This window comes from Bos javanicus, chromosome 11, assembly GCF_032452875.1.
Source record: "Bos javanicus breed banteng chromosome 11, ARS-OSU_banteng_1.0, whole genome shotgun sequence".
In the NCBI taxonomy this organism is placed as follows: Eukaryota; Metazoa; Chordata; class Mammalia; order Artiodactyla; family Bovidae; genus Bos; species Bos javanicus.
Window position 1 is genome coordinate 92264971 of NC_083878.1, and position 12665 is coordinate 92277635.

General features: G+C 55.4%; 1 protein-coding gene across 6 annotated transcripts in view; it reads left to right on the forward strand.

Annotated features, from left to right (window-relative positions):
• The window catches only part of DAB2IP (DAB2 interacting protein), a 213760-nt gene that overhangs the window by 61543 nt on the left and 139552 nt on the right, over positions 1–12665 (forward strand). The gene's annotated exons all lie outside the window — the stretch shown is intronic.

The following is a 12665-nucleotide window of genomic DNA, read 5'->3' on the forward strand; positions in this document are numbered from 1 at the left end:
TTATGACAGTGAGCCAGGCAGATGGGCCTCGACCCTTGGGGGAGCACTGTGCCAAGAGAGACAAATGTGAGATGAATCATCAAAAAAGAGATGTCACGGCACAATGTGGTGGGCTCCCTGCAGGAAAGGGGCAGGAGCCTGGAGAAAATGACTTGGGAAGCAGTCTGGGGAGGGAAGGGGGATGGACCTTCTGGAAAGGAAGAGTGAGTGGGAGTAGACCAGGAGGCTGGGGTGGCGAGGGGGAGTGACGGGAAGGGTGGATGAGCCAGAAAGGGTGTCCAAAGACCAGTAAGGCCAAGGTGGCTGCTGTTTTCAAAATGCTCGCTCCGGTTGCTTTGTGGAAAATAGATTCAGGAGGGTAAGGCTGGATTTGTGTGCACGCGGTTGGGGGGCGGGGTGCAGTCAGGGGCTGTGAGAGTCCCCAGAGCTCGAGATGGCGGTGACCTGGATGTGGTAGTGACGGTGGAGACGAGCGGGGTGGACAGACTCAGGCTGGAATGTGGAGCTGGCAAGAATCCGCTTCACAGAGTCCTGTGTCCTGTGTCGTAGGAGTGGGAATGGTGGGAGCAAAGCCAGGAAGAAGAGAAGTTGGGGAAGGGGGCTGGGGTCACTGTGGCGGAGGAGCGGGAGGTGTTGGGAGTGCTGAGAGGTGACATCGGGGAGGGGTCTGGGGCTGCATCCACTGACCCCCACCCCCACTGGGACTGGAAGCCAACGTCCCAGCTTTTTTGCAACAGGACACCTTTTTACAAATGGCTCTGTCTTCTTGGTGTCTAGATAGGGGCTGACAGGTGAAGTACCTGGGGACAGGTAAGGGGAGACCATCTGTGGCAGCACAGGGTCACTATTAGGAACCAGGCTGCTTGAGATCGAGTCTTGGCTGCTTTCTGTGCCTGTAAAATGTGAGAGGAAGAGTGTCCGCCTCTTAGGATTGGGATAAGGACTCACTGAATTAATATGGCCCAGCAGAGACTAAGTGACTGCTGTGGGTCCCGTGTGACCTTAGGCAAGGCTCTTCCCTCTCTGGGCCTTGATTTCCCTGGGTTGGTCTTTGCAAACACTCTGGGCAAGCCTCTCTAATCTCATTGTGCCAGCAGTGTCCCGCTCCAGCTCCAGCTCCAAGCTGGCAGTGGTGCCTCCGATGGGACCACGTTCCTTCCAGCCTGTAAGAAGACACCAGGCCTATCGGGGCTGTAAGGGGATATTTTAATCAGCCCACAACCTGGTGAGGTCAAAGGGCACAGAGACCAGGACAAAGGGAGCCAGTCAGGGCTGCCGCCTGGCCTGAACTGACCTGCTGGGCTCCAGAATCTAGACTGGATTTGGGGAGCCCAGGGAGGGAGGTGGAAGCTGGGAGCTTCACTGTGGGATGGGGACAAACTGTCCTCTGTTCTTAGCCTCCATTTGCCCCTCTGCACTGTGAGCCTGGGCTTCCCAGGTGGCTCAGCGGTAAAGAATCTGTCTGCTGATGCAGGAGAAGCAGGTTTGATCCCTGGGTCAGAAAATCCCCTGGAGAAGAACATGGCAACCCACTCCAGAATTCTTGCCTGAGAAATCCTGTGGACAGAGGAGCCTGGCAGGCTACAGTCCATGGTGGGTCACAAAGAGTCAGACACAACTTAGCAACTAAACAACAATGACAGCAATCCCCGCCTGCCTGCCACACACAGGTGCTGAGAAAGGAACAGGCTGCAGTTTGTAAAAGGATACTAACCCAGTTGAAGGGCTAGAGTTCCAGAAGCCTCCACATAGAGTCGAGGGCACCGAGGGAGAGCCATAGGTAGGTCAGTGTGGGACCTACGCTTACACTGCACCACCCCCTGCTGGTTAAAATGCAGATTTCTGGGCTCTTCCCAGGCCAGCTAAACCAGACCCTCCCCGGTGGGCTGGACACCTGCATTTTGACATGCGCCCCAAGGGACTGAAATCGCCTTGAAGTCTGAGAGCTGAGGTTCTGCTTGCCCTGCTTCCCACCCAGTGGGGATGGGGCACAGAGGGGATGGGCTTGTCAAAGTCACTCAGCAGACTAGGACCCTGTGCCAGGCCCCCCTGGGGCCCTTGGGGAGCACACCCTGGGAACCCTGGGTTGGGCCTCCCCACGGTCCATCCTGCCAGGGCCAAGAAGCATTTTTTTCCCAGGGTCCTGCAGCCCGGTAGGGGGCAGCACCGGCCAGCACCTCCCAAGGGCTCCAGGCTGCTCTGTGGATTTGGCCTGGCAGGGCTTGGAAGGAGCCCCCGCCGTAGGGCATGCCTGGGAAGGCAGGTCTGGACATGCACAGGAGGCTGTGTAAGGGGGGGTGGGTACGAGAGAGGGAGTGCCAGCAGGACACAAGAAACACGACGTCAGGCAGACCAGGTCTGGAAATCGCTGAAACTGCCCTGCAGTTTGCTGGGGCAGAGGCCACAGGGCAAGGGAAGGCCGTGGGGTCAGAGGGGCTGTGTTGAGACCCCTGTAACCAGACTGCCTCCCTAGGGCTGACAGTGGGACCAGGATCAAGTCAGGACCCCTCCCTCTGTCCTCTGGGCTTGTCTAATAAAAGTCAGTGAGACGTCAGCCCACCCCCTCCCCCAAGCCCTGGCATTTTAGCCAGGAGGGTGCGGGAGTGGGACTGATGCCCAAACATGCATCCCAGCCCTCCAGGTGTGCCTGTAACAGCTTCATCTGCTATTGGAAACAGGGAGTAGCTGGGGGCGTCTGGGTGACCTTGGGCAAGTCCCAGGCCCTCTGAGCCATGCTTGGAGAGGGGGTGCACGCTAGATCCCTGAAGGTCTTCTGCAAGGCCTAGCTGTGAGAAGGCATCTGCACGTTCAGCATTTCTGAGGACAGGGATCCAGTTCAGTAGTGAGCTCCCTGTCATCCAAGGTATGCTAGATGAGGCTACTTGAGATTTGCTTCTTCCTAGGCCTTTGCTGGGCTTCCTGGGTGGTATTAGTGGTAAAAAGAATCTGGCTGCCAATGCAGGAGACGCAGGAAACGTGGGCTCGATGCCTGAGTTGGGAAGATTCCCTGGAGGAGGGCATGGCAATCCACTCCAGTGTTCTCGCCAGGAAAATCCCATGGACAGCAGAGGTGGACACGATTGAAGCAACTGAGCATAGCACAGGCCTTTGCCTGAGGTCCTGGACAGCCCGCCCCATCCCAACACACACACACTGTGCTATCATTAATTACCAGGAGAGACCCACAAAGGGGCAGGTCCCTAACCATGGTGAGGAACAGGGCACCGATTTCCAGGATGACCTTGACCCCAAACTTTCAGCTACTTCCTGTCTGAGCAGGCACAGAAATTCTAGGATTCCAGCCCTGCCTCCTCTCCCATGGTGGAATTTCCAGTCAAAATGCCATTCCTCGGGTAGGGGCAGAGCCACATTGTTCCGACTCTCAAGGAGAGTCGAGGGGTGACAGGTTGCAGAAGCTGTATTTAATTCTCACTCTGGATTCCAGCAATGGGCTAGGTGGGATCTCCAGGAAAAGCCATTAAGTGCGAGAACCATGGCTCTGGCACAGCCTGCCCCTCCTCTAGCACCTGCTGGGGCTCCCGTTTCTGTTCCAGATTGAGGACAGAAGCCCTGAGTGTCAGTGTGCACGGGATCTGAAAGACCACCCAGGCAACTCCATTTTCTAGGAGAGGAAACTGGGCCTATGAATGGAAAGGGCCTTGCTCAAAGGCACACAGCAAAGCAAAGGCGTGTATTCATTCCTTCATTTCTTCTGCCAGCTCCTGCCTAGAGTCAGGAGTTCCATCCTGACCTCCCAACCAGTCCCAGGCTGCTGTGAGTGAAAGTCGCTCAGTCGTGTCCTGACTCTTTGCAACCCCATAGACTATACAGTCCATAGAATTCTCCAGGCCAGAATAGTGGAGTGGGTAGCCTATCCCTTCTCCAGCAGATCTTCCCGACCCAGGAATCGAACTGGGGTCTCCTGAATCTCAGGCAGATTCTTTACCAACTGAGCTTTTAGGGAAACCCCAAGAAATAAAGAGCTTCCCTGGTGGCTCAGACGGTAAAGCGTCTGTCTACAATGTGAGAGACCTCGGTTCGATCCCTGGGTTGGGAAGATTCCCTGGAGAAGGAAATGGCAACCCACTCCAGTACTCTTGCCTTGAAAATCCCATGGACAGAGGAGCTTGGTGCAGGCTACTATCCATGGGGTCGCAAAGAGTCGAGCATGACTGAGCAACTTCACTTTCACTGTTATAACAGCCAAAGACAAATTATCTCCCCACAAATTTAAAACATGCCCATGCTGCTGCTTGATAGTAAATCCTGCAGTCCACCGTGCCCATGCCATGTGGAGGAGACCCAGAGAGGCGAAGTACCTTGTCCTTGGTTCCCTTCTTAGAAAACGAGTGGTGGCTTTGAGCCCAGCTCCCTTCGCTCTGCTCATTCATCAGCTGCTTTCTGAGCACTGCTGTGTGCACTGGGCACATGCCTGGGCCAGGACTGAAGAGGCCCCTGCCCTCATTAAAGTTTGGGGAAAGACAATTAGTGAACAGTCGAATGCTCAGATAAGACAGTTTCAGGAAGTGATAGTTTAAGAAAATAAAACAAGGCAGTGAGATCGGGTGTGGGGATTGGGACAGAGGTACTTGAGATAAGGTGGCAGGGATGTGATATTTGAGCTGAGACCTGAATGGCAGGAAGGAGCTGACATCTGAAGGTCTGAGGTTAGAGTGTGAGACAGTGGAACAGCATGTGCCAAACCCTGAGTGGGGGCCATGTACATCCCATTCAAGGGTTGGATGGGTATCCAGTCTTGTCTAGCACCATCTTAGCCAGTGGTTCCTCAAGAAAACTGCTGGGAAACTTCGAATTCTCCCACTGTGGTTCACAGGCATCTAGCCTAGCCCTAGATTGAAGAAAAAGACTGTAGGCAGGAAAAGAAGATTGGGAAAGATTGAAGGCAGGAGGAGAAGGGGATGACAGAGGATAAGATGGTTGGATGGCATCACCAACTCAATGGACATGAGTGTGAACAAGTTTGGGGAATTGGTGATGGACAGGGAAGCCTGACGTGCCGCAGTCCACAGGGTTGCAAAGAGTCGGACACAACTGAGCGACTGAACTGAACTGAGCCTAGCCCCACCCTGCAGGCCTGCCGAATGGGACCAGCCTCTCCTTTCAGTTGCAGAGTGAGGATCAGAGAGGGCTGTGACTCATTCAAAGTCACGCAGCCACACAGCAGGCCTGGAGTCCTGATCCTCTGCCTCCCCAGCCAGAGTTCCCTCCTTACCGTTCTATTTCTCCTTCTGGCGGGGCTGCCTGGGCCTCATCCCTCCTTGGATCTATCTCCCATCTCTTCTCTCTACTCTCACCCTTACACACCCCATAGAGCCTGCTCCCCAGTCCCCTGCCTCATCCTCTGTTCTGGTCTCACAGTTCTATATGCTGCCCCCAGTATATGCCTTGCTGTTTTCCATCTTTGGGTCTTTGCTCATGCTGCCAGCCCCTCTAAGAATATACTCCTCTGCTCTCTGTTCCAACTCCTACTCAGCTTTCTAGCTCAGTCCCAATGACTCTTTCCTCCAGGCAGTCTTCCAGGATGTCTCCCTCCTCCACCTCTACTCAGTGCTGACTCCAGATCAGATGGGCTCAGCCATTTTTCCCATGTTGCCACCATGTCTCCCAGTAAGTTTTACCTCAGGCTTCTAGCTCAGTCCAATGACTCTTCCTCCAGGCAGTCCTCCAGGATTCCTCCCTCCTCCACCTCTACTCAGTGCTGACTCCAGATCAGATGGGCTCAGCCATTTTTCCCACGCTGCCACCATCTCTCCCAGTCAGTTTTACTGAGAGCCTGCTCTGGGCCAGTTAATGTGCTGACCAGATCTGACTATCCTGCTCTCAAGGAGCCCACAGATTGGCGAGAAAGAAAATAACCTAGAGGGGCAGATGTCAGCCAGTCTGCCCACAGGGCTTTGGTTCACTATGCTATTTGACCCTCTATAACCCCACAAAGTGCCCATTCCATAGTCGAGGAAACAGAGGCACGGAGAGGTAAAGGTATTAAGCTGAAGTCACACAGCCAAGAAGTGCTGGTTCCTCACTCCAAATCCCATACTCTTGCAGCTCCCTGCTGAGATGGGAGCCTCCTAGAGGCTGGCCACTGGGTAGGTGCATCTGTCCTCCTCAGTGGGATCTGCAGAGATGGCACAAGACCCCTCCCCTCCCCCCGGAACCCAGGCCAGTGCCAGCCATGAAGTGGTTCACAGATGACTAGGCAGGCCTGCCTGGAAAGGGAGGGGACTCTCTGACCTCACCCTGGGACCATATGCCACCCCCTCCTGTCGCCCAGTGGGTGCGGAGCTGTCTGGGCCCATCAGCTGGAAGGGGCGGAAGGAGGCCTGAGACCTGGAGCCTCGGCTCCAGGCTGGGCAGGGAGAAAGAGGAGCCATGGGTCCACCTGGAGCTTGGCAGCGTTTCTGGGTCAGGGCAGGAGAGGAAGTACGCAGAGAGAGTCGCTTTGGGCCTGGCCATCTGGGCTGAAATGCCGGTTGCTGGGGTGGGGGTGAGAAGGAGGGGCTGAGGCTGGGGCCTGGAGAGCGAATCCTCTCCTCCCCGGCTACAGACTTGGAGGACTGAGCTGCAGAGCAGTGGGAGTGGAGGCTGGGCACCTGTGGGCAGAACGCATCAGGCATCTGGGAGGGGTGGTCCAGGTCATTGAGAGGGAAAGGGGGGTCTTGGCATCACTGTTTAAGCCCCAAGGTGGACTAAGCCCCAGCTCCCGTGTGTGACCTCGGGGGAGTCCCTCCCTCCCATGGCCTCATTGCCCCATCTGCGGGGAGCGATCATACTCCACCCTGACTGTGGGGGTGGGATGGGCCATCAGACTCTCCATGTGTGGAGAATTGATGCCAGATCCCAGCTTGCGATGAATTAAAGGCAGGCTTCTCTGGGCAAGTGGCTGTCCACAGCTTCCCCGGTTCCATCACCTGCTCTGAGGTTTCCTTCTAACCCCGACCTTCCAGGATTTACAACAGGCTGTTGACATGTACAAGAGAGATGTGTCCTCTTCTCTGGGCGTCTGGAGGGCGGGAGGAAACACCTAGGTGATGGTTTGGGACTGGAGGAAATTTCTAGATCCCAATGGGATCCATGGAGGTGGATTAGCAGAGATAACTTGTCGTAACATGTGACACCTGGGGCCCAGAGATGTCAAGGGACTTTCTTGGAGTTACACAGGGCCTAAAGAAACACAGTGACCCTGCCCACTGGCCTTTCACCCCCTTAGAGCTCTGCCTCTCCCAAGGGCTCAGCCCAGTTTTGGATGACTTGATTTCAAAAAAACACTCACAGTACCCAAGGCCCTATCTGTGTGTGTTCCAATATCCACGCTTGATTGGTCCCCTAGTTCTGACTGTGTTGAGCAGGGCAGGGCCATCTAAGCCTGGGGTCATCATAGCCCTGACTGGGCCATTTTTTATGAAGGATGTCATTAACTTTGTTGATGGCTTTAGGGAGGAAGTCCAGAGGCTGGTGGAGGTGGTGGACAGCTGGTTGGGCCTCGAGCACTTGAGCGTGACCTCTCAGGCTTGTCTGCCCCTCCTGCCGTGTTGGTGATACCCAGTTCCAGCCTCCCCCATCTGAATGAAGGTGCTACTCGTGGTCCAGCCATATTCCCGGATGAGCAGTGGACACAGGAAGCCGTCATTGCCTGTCAGACAGGCTGCCTCCCGGGGCAGAGACCCGTGACCTCAACCATGAATTTCCCCCACAGCACCCCCTTTCCCACCCTGCCCAGGGCTCCAGCGACTCAGAGATTGGGGCTGGCCTGGGAGGCGGATGTATGCAGGGCTGCCTGGCTGGGGACTTCCCCTGGTCACTACTGCGCACCCTCGTCCCGACAGGAAATCTGACAGGTCTGAACCCTCCAGACACCCATTGTGTGGAGCCTGGCGTGGGCTCCAGTGTTTCCCCTGTCAGGATTCCATCCCTTCTTGCCTCCTCCTTGCCTAAGCTGGTTTTTAAGGAAAGTTTCAGACTGTTGCCCCTCCTCCATCTCGGCATAAAGTCCTGCTCAATCTTAAGACCTTTGCTCTTTCCAGCCTGCTTGAGTTCACATCCTGACTCCTAGTGCAAGCTATGTGACCTTAGGGGAATTACTTACCCTCTCTGTGCCACCAATATTTTCTGTAAAATGAAGGTGGTGACCATCAAATGAGATAATGTGCATAGCTAAAGTAGTAGTAAGCGCTGAATACAGTTTATTGCTATTAAATCCAAACTTCACCCTCAGACAAACTTGTACTTTTCCTGTGTTAGAGGTCTCTGGCTCTGGTTCCCTCCAGGCGTGAGCATCTCTCCTCCCTGAGTGGAATCCAGTGTGAGATAATGTTTGTGTTGCTGTTTTTTCCTGCACAACATGGCCCTTCTGAAAAGACCAGGCCCTCCTGCTTTGCTGTGTGCTGTGCTCCATTGCTTCACTCGTGTCTGAGTCTTTCTGACCCCAAGGACTGTAGCCTGCCAGGCTCCTCTGTCTGTGGGATTCTCCAGGCTAGAATACTGGGGTGGGTTGCCATGCCCTCCTCCAGGGGATCTTCCCGACCCAGGGATGGAACCCGCATCTCTTATGTCTCCTGCGTTGGCAGGCAGGTTCTTTACCACTAGCGCCACCTGGGAAGCCCGTTAGTTGAAGAATGGGTGATCTATCCTTACACAGGAGGAAACACAGTCCCGGATGGGCAATTTAAGGCTTTCCAGAGGGTAATTCTGATTGTATGCTGTGTTCTCCTTCCTCACACGACTGTAAATCTGACAGCCCATTAAGATGTGAGGCTGCACTGGGCTGGCCCCTCTCTGCCTCTGAGCCCACCTGACCCAGCCCTGGCCCGGCCTGCACTTGACCTGGACTTCCAGCCCAGCAGGATGCTATTTCCCTCCAGACCACTGGATCCTGATGGTCCTGTGCCCACATGGGGAATTCTTCATGTCCATCCTTCTCTGGTCTTCTCCTGTGTCCTCACTCATCAAACCTGACCGGTAGGGTGTGGCAAGGGTGGAGAGAGTCAGGTTGCTTTGATGAGGTGATGTCTGAGCTGGGTCCTGAGGAATGAGGAGAGTTCGCCAGGTGGGAGCAGAAGGGAGACCTTCATGGCAGCCATGTGGCCATCAGGGCAGAGGCTGGAGCCTTTGGAGGCTGAAGCCTTTGGAGGCTGAGAGCAGATAAATCAGAGTGTCTGGCATGGGTTGGCGTGCAGAGTGAGGGGGCTGGCTGCTTTGTGACAGCTTGGTCCTTTGTGGTACTCCGGGAGTTCACCTTTGGGGGCTTTTGAGGGATGATGAAGGTGATGTGCGGTCAGGTTGGATCTGACTTAACTAGCTCCCATCCCCTTGCCTGGCACTTACTAAACATGCAGATTTCCAGGCTTCATCCAGACCCACTGAATCATGCATCTTGGAGGAACCTCAGAAATACACATGTTTAACTAGCTGGGCCATTTGGGGGCTGGAGGCAATGGAGGCTGCAGCCTTGAACACCACCCAAAATAGCATGTGGGGCAGTTCAGGAGACCCTTTGGAGGCAAGACTGTGGTGGGAGAACAAGACCACTGAGGGACTACAGCCTGCAGGGCCCCTGGCTCACCGATCGGAAGGGTCTGGGGAGCCCTTGCTGGCCAGGGCTTCCCCCTGAAGGAAGGTCTGTGGCAGGAAGTGGTGGTGGTATGGGGGGGGCATTTTTAGGTGCCCCCCCACCTCCAGTCTGGGCAGTCTCCGGAAAGCAGCTGCTTCTGTTTGAAGGGAGGAGGCCACAGGGGCAGCAGGAGGGGGTAGGTGGCTTGCTCCACAGCGGGATTGATTCCAGATGCTCTGCTGGGTGTGCAGGGAGCAGGCTTTGTCTGCCTGGGGGTCCTGGACCTCCTCTCTCACCTCCCACCCTGCCCCTCCCCTACTCAGCAGCCCAGCTGGTATCTTCTTGGTACTCATCTCAGGCCCGAGGAGATGTTCGGCTTGGATGCCTGGCAATGCCCACTCCATCCCAAGGCCAGAAATGCAAAAGCTCCTCCCTCCATGAGGCAGATAGGTTAGGAGTCTGTAACTTCTCCTTGTAGGCAGGGAAACGGAGGCACAGAGATGGACTTGAGAGCCCAAGCAAAGCAGAGTTGACGCCAGACCTTTGGAGCCCAGCTGTGTTTACAGATGAGATCCTGAAGTCCCCCCTCAGCACACAGTCTTCTAAATCTGCTAGTTGGGGGTCCCAGACCGAGACCCGCTCATCCCAGCCTTAATCAGCTTGATCACTTGATCAGTCTCTCCTCTCCTTCAGGAAAGCTAGAGACTGGCTAGAACCTGGGAATTCCTGTTTTGGGGGAAACTGGGCCGAATGCCTCTTGTCCCCATCCTGAGCTGGGCCTCCTGGGAGTCCTCCTCCCCCTAAAACTAGTGGGCCTGGCTGCAGAAGTTATTCTTTCTGGAAACGCCAAGGTGTGGGTAGGTGGCTGCAGGAGCCTCAGAAGAGTGGGAAGGGTCCAAACTGCATGTCCTGGAGGAGGCTCTAGAACCCGGCCCACCTCTCCATGGAAGATAGTATTGCTCTACCCAGGGGCCTCTGCATTCGTAAAAGAGGCTCCTGGTAATGTGTGCTATTGCAAATGAGCTAGAGCAGTGCTTTAGCCAAAGGAGGCTAATGGGGGTCCTTGCAGCCCTTGTGGTTTCCCATCTTCCCCAGGGATTGGCCAGAGCTCTGGGGAGAGGGGCCAGGGGAGTTGATGGCTTCTGACAACCCAGACAGGGTTTGGAGGAGCAATACCCCTTCGGCCCCTCCCCCCGGTCCTGGGAAGGCGCCTGGCTTCCAGCTGTGATCCAGGCTTCTCCTGACCTGGGGGCCCTCCTTTCTGGCTGAGGGAGCTAGGGAGGGGGTCTCCTTTGTAAGGTGCAAAACCTGGTCTGGATTCCCGCCGACCGCCCCCCCCCCCATCCAGGGCCCCACCTTTTCAGCTGTGCTGGAGGAAGCTGTCCAGACTACCTCAGGCCCCCCATCGGACTCTCCCACCAACACATCCCTAGGACTACTTGTCAGAGTCCCATCTGAGGTCCTTTGTCTCTGTCACTGAGGCAGGTAGCTCTCCCTGCCAGGGCCTCAGTTTCCCCTTCTGTACTTGAGGGGTTGGAATTTAGGCAGATGGTTATGAGGGTAATTTTAAAAATAAATGCTGCTGCAGAGGCAAGGTGGTGTAGAGAGAGATACTCCCACAAATGGCCAGGGTGGCCAGGGAAAGCTGCAGGAAGTGGGCCCTAGAATGATGGACTTTGGCCAAGCAGAGAAAAGTCGGTAGGAGGCCAGTCCCTTCTGTGTGTGTGTGTGTGTGTGTGTGTGTGTGTGTGTGCGAAGTGTGTGGTAAGTCGCTTCAGTCGTGTCTGACTCTTTGCGACCCCATGGACTGTAGTCTGCCAGGCTCCTCTGCCCATGGGATTCTCCAGGCAAGAATACTGGAATGGGTTGCCACCTCCCCCTCCAGGGGTTCCTCCTGACCCAGGGATGGGACCCATGTCTCTTAGGAGTAAAGAGGCGTGAGAAGCAGGGGAAGAACAGAGGTGAGGCTGGGGTGGTTTGAGGGGAACTAGATCGCTGGAGGCTCAAATACCAAAGAAGCTTCTTTGCTCTTGTGGCTTTGGGACTCTGGGGAGCTATGGATGGTTCTTGAGCTGGGGAGTGCCTGACTTGAAGGCTTTCAGCAGGATGCCATAGAGGGAGCCTCAGTTTCCATCGCTACAGTGGGGTAGGGATGGTTCTGCCCTGGTCGCAGCCCTACCAGAACTGCTGTAAATGCCCAGCGAGGGAGACCTCACAGCATCTGAGGTGTTTCACTTGGGAGAGGGTTTAGATCAAAGGCTGCCCTTGTGGCTCAGCTGGTAAAGAATCCGCCTGCAATGCGGGAGACCTGGGTTGGGAAGATCCCCTGGAGAAGGGAAAGGCTACCCACTCCAGTATTCTGGCCTGGAGAATTGCATGGACTGTATAGTCCATGGGGTCGCAAAGAGTCAGACATGACTGAGTGACTTTCACTTTCACTTTAAATCAAAGGGACAAAATGTTCAGATTTGGCAAAGCCCCCACGGATACATTAGGTGTTCATTCTGTTCTTTCTAGATTTTGTGCGCTTGAAATACACACCCTAATTGTAAATATATAAAAGTAATACATATATCAAACAGAACGATTTTTAAAAGAACAGGTGAATGTCCTGCCTGAAGTGAAGTGTTAGTTGCTCAGTCTGCCCGACTCTTTGTGGCCCCATGGTCAATGGCCCTCCAGGCTCCTCTCTCCATGGGATTCTCCAGGCAGGAATACCAGAGTGGGTAGCCATGCCCTTCTCCAGGGGATTTTCCGGGGATCGAACCCGTATGTCCTGCATCCGCAGGAGGATTCTTTACCGTTTGGGCCACAAGAGAAGGCTTTCTGCCCGGCAGGGCCCCTGGTGTGTCAGGGGGTGTGTTTGTGGGACGGTGCTCAGCCCACGGAGCCTGGTGTAGAAACCAACCCTGCGGCATCGGCCTCATTCGAACCCCAATCGAAGGTGACCAGTTCGAGAGCAGGGTGCCCCCCTGGTCGCCTTGGGTGCGCCCTGCCCCGTGCGGAAAGAGTGCACACACGCGGGTGCCTATACCCGCCGTCGGAGTGGGGCGCCGCGGGCTCCCAGAGGTCCGGCCTCAAGCTTTCAGGGTCGATG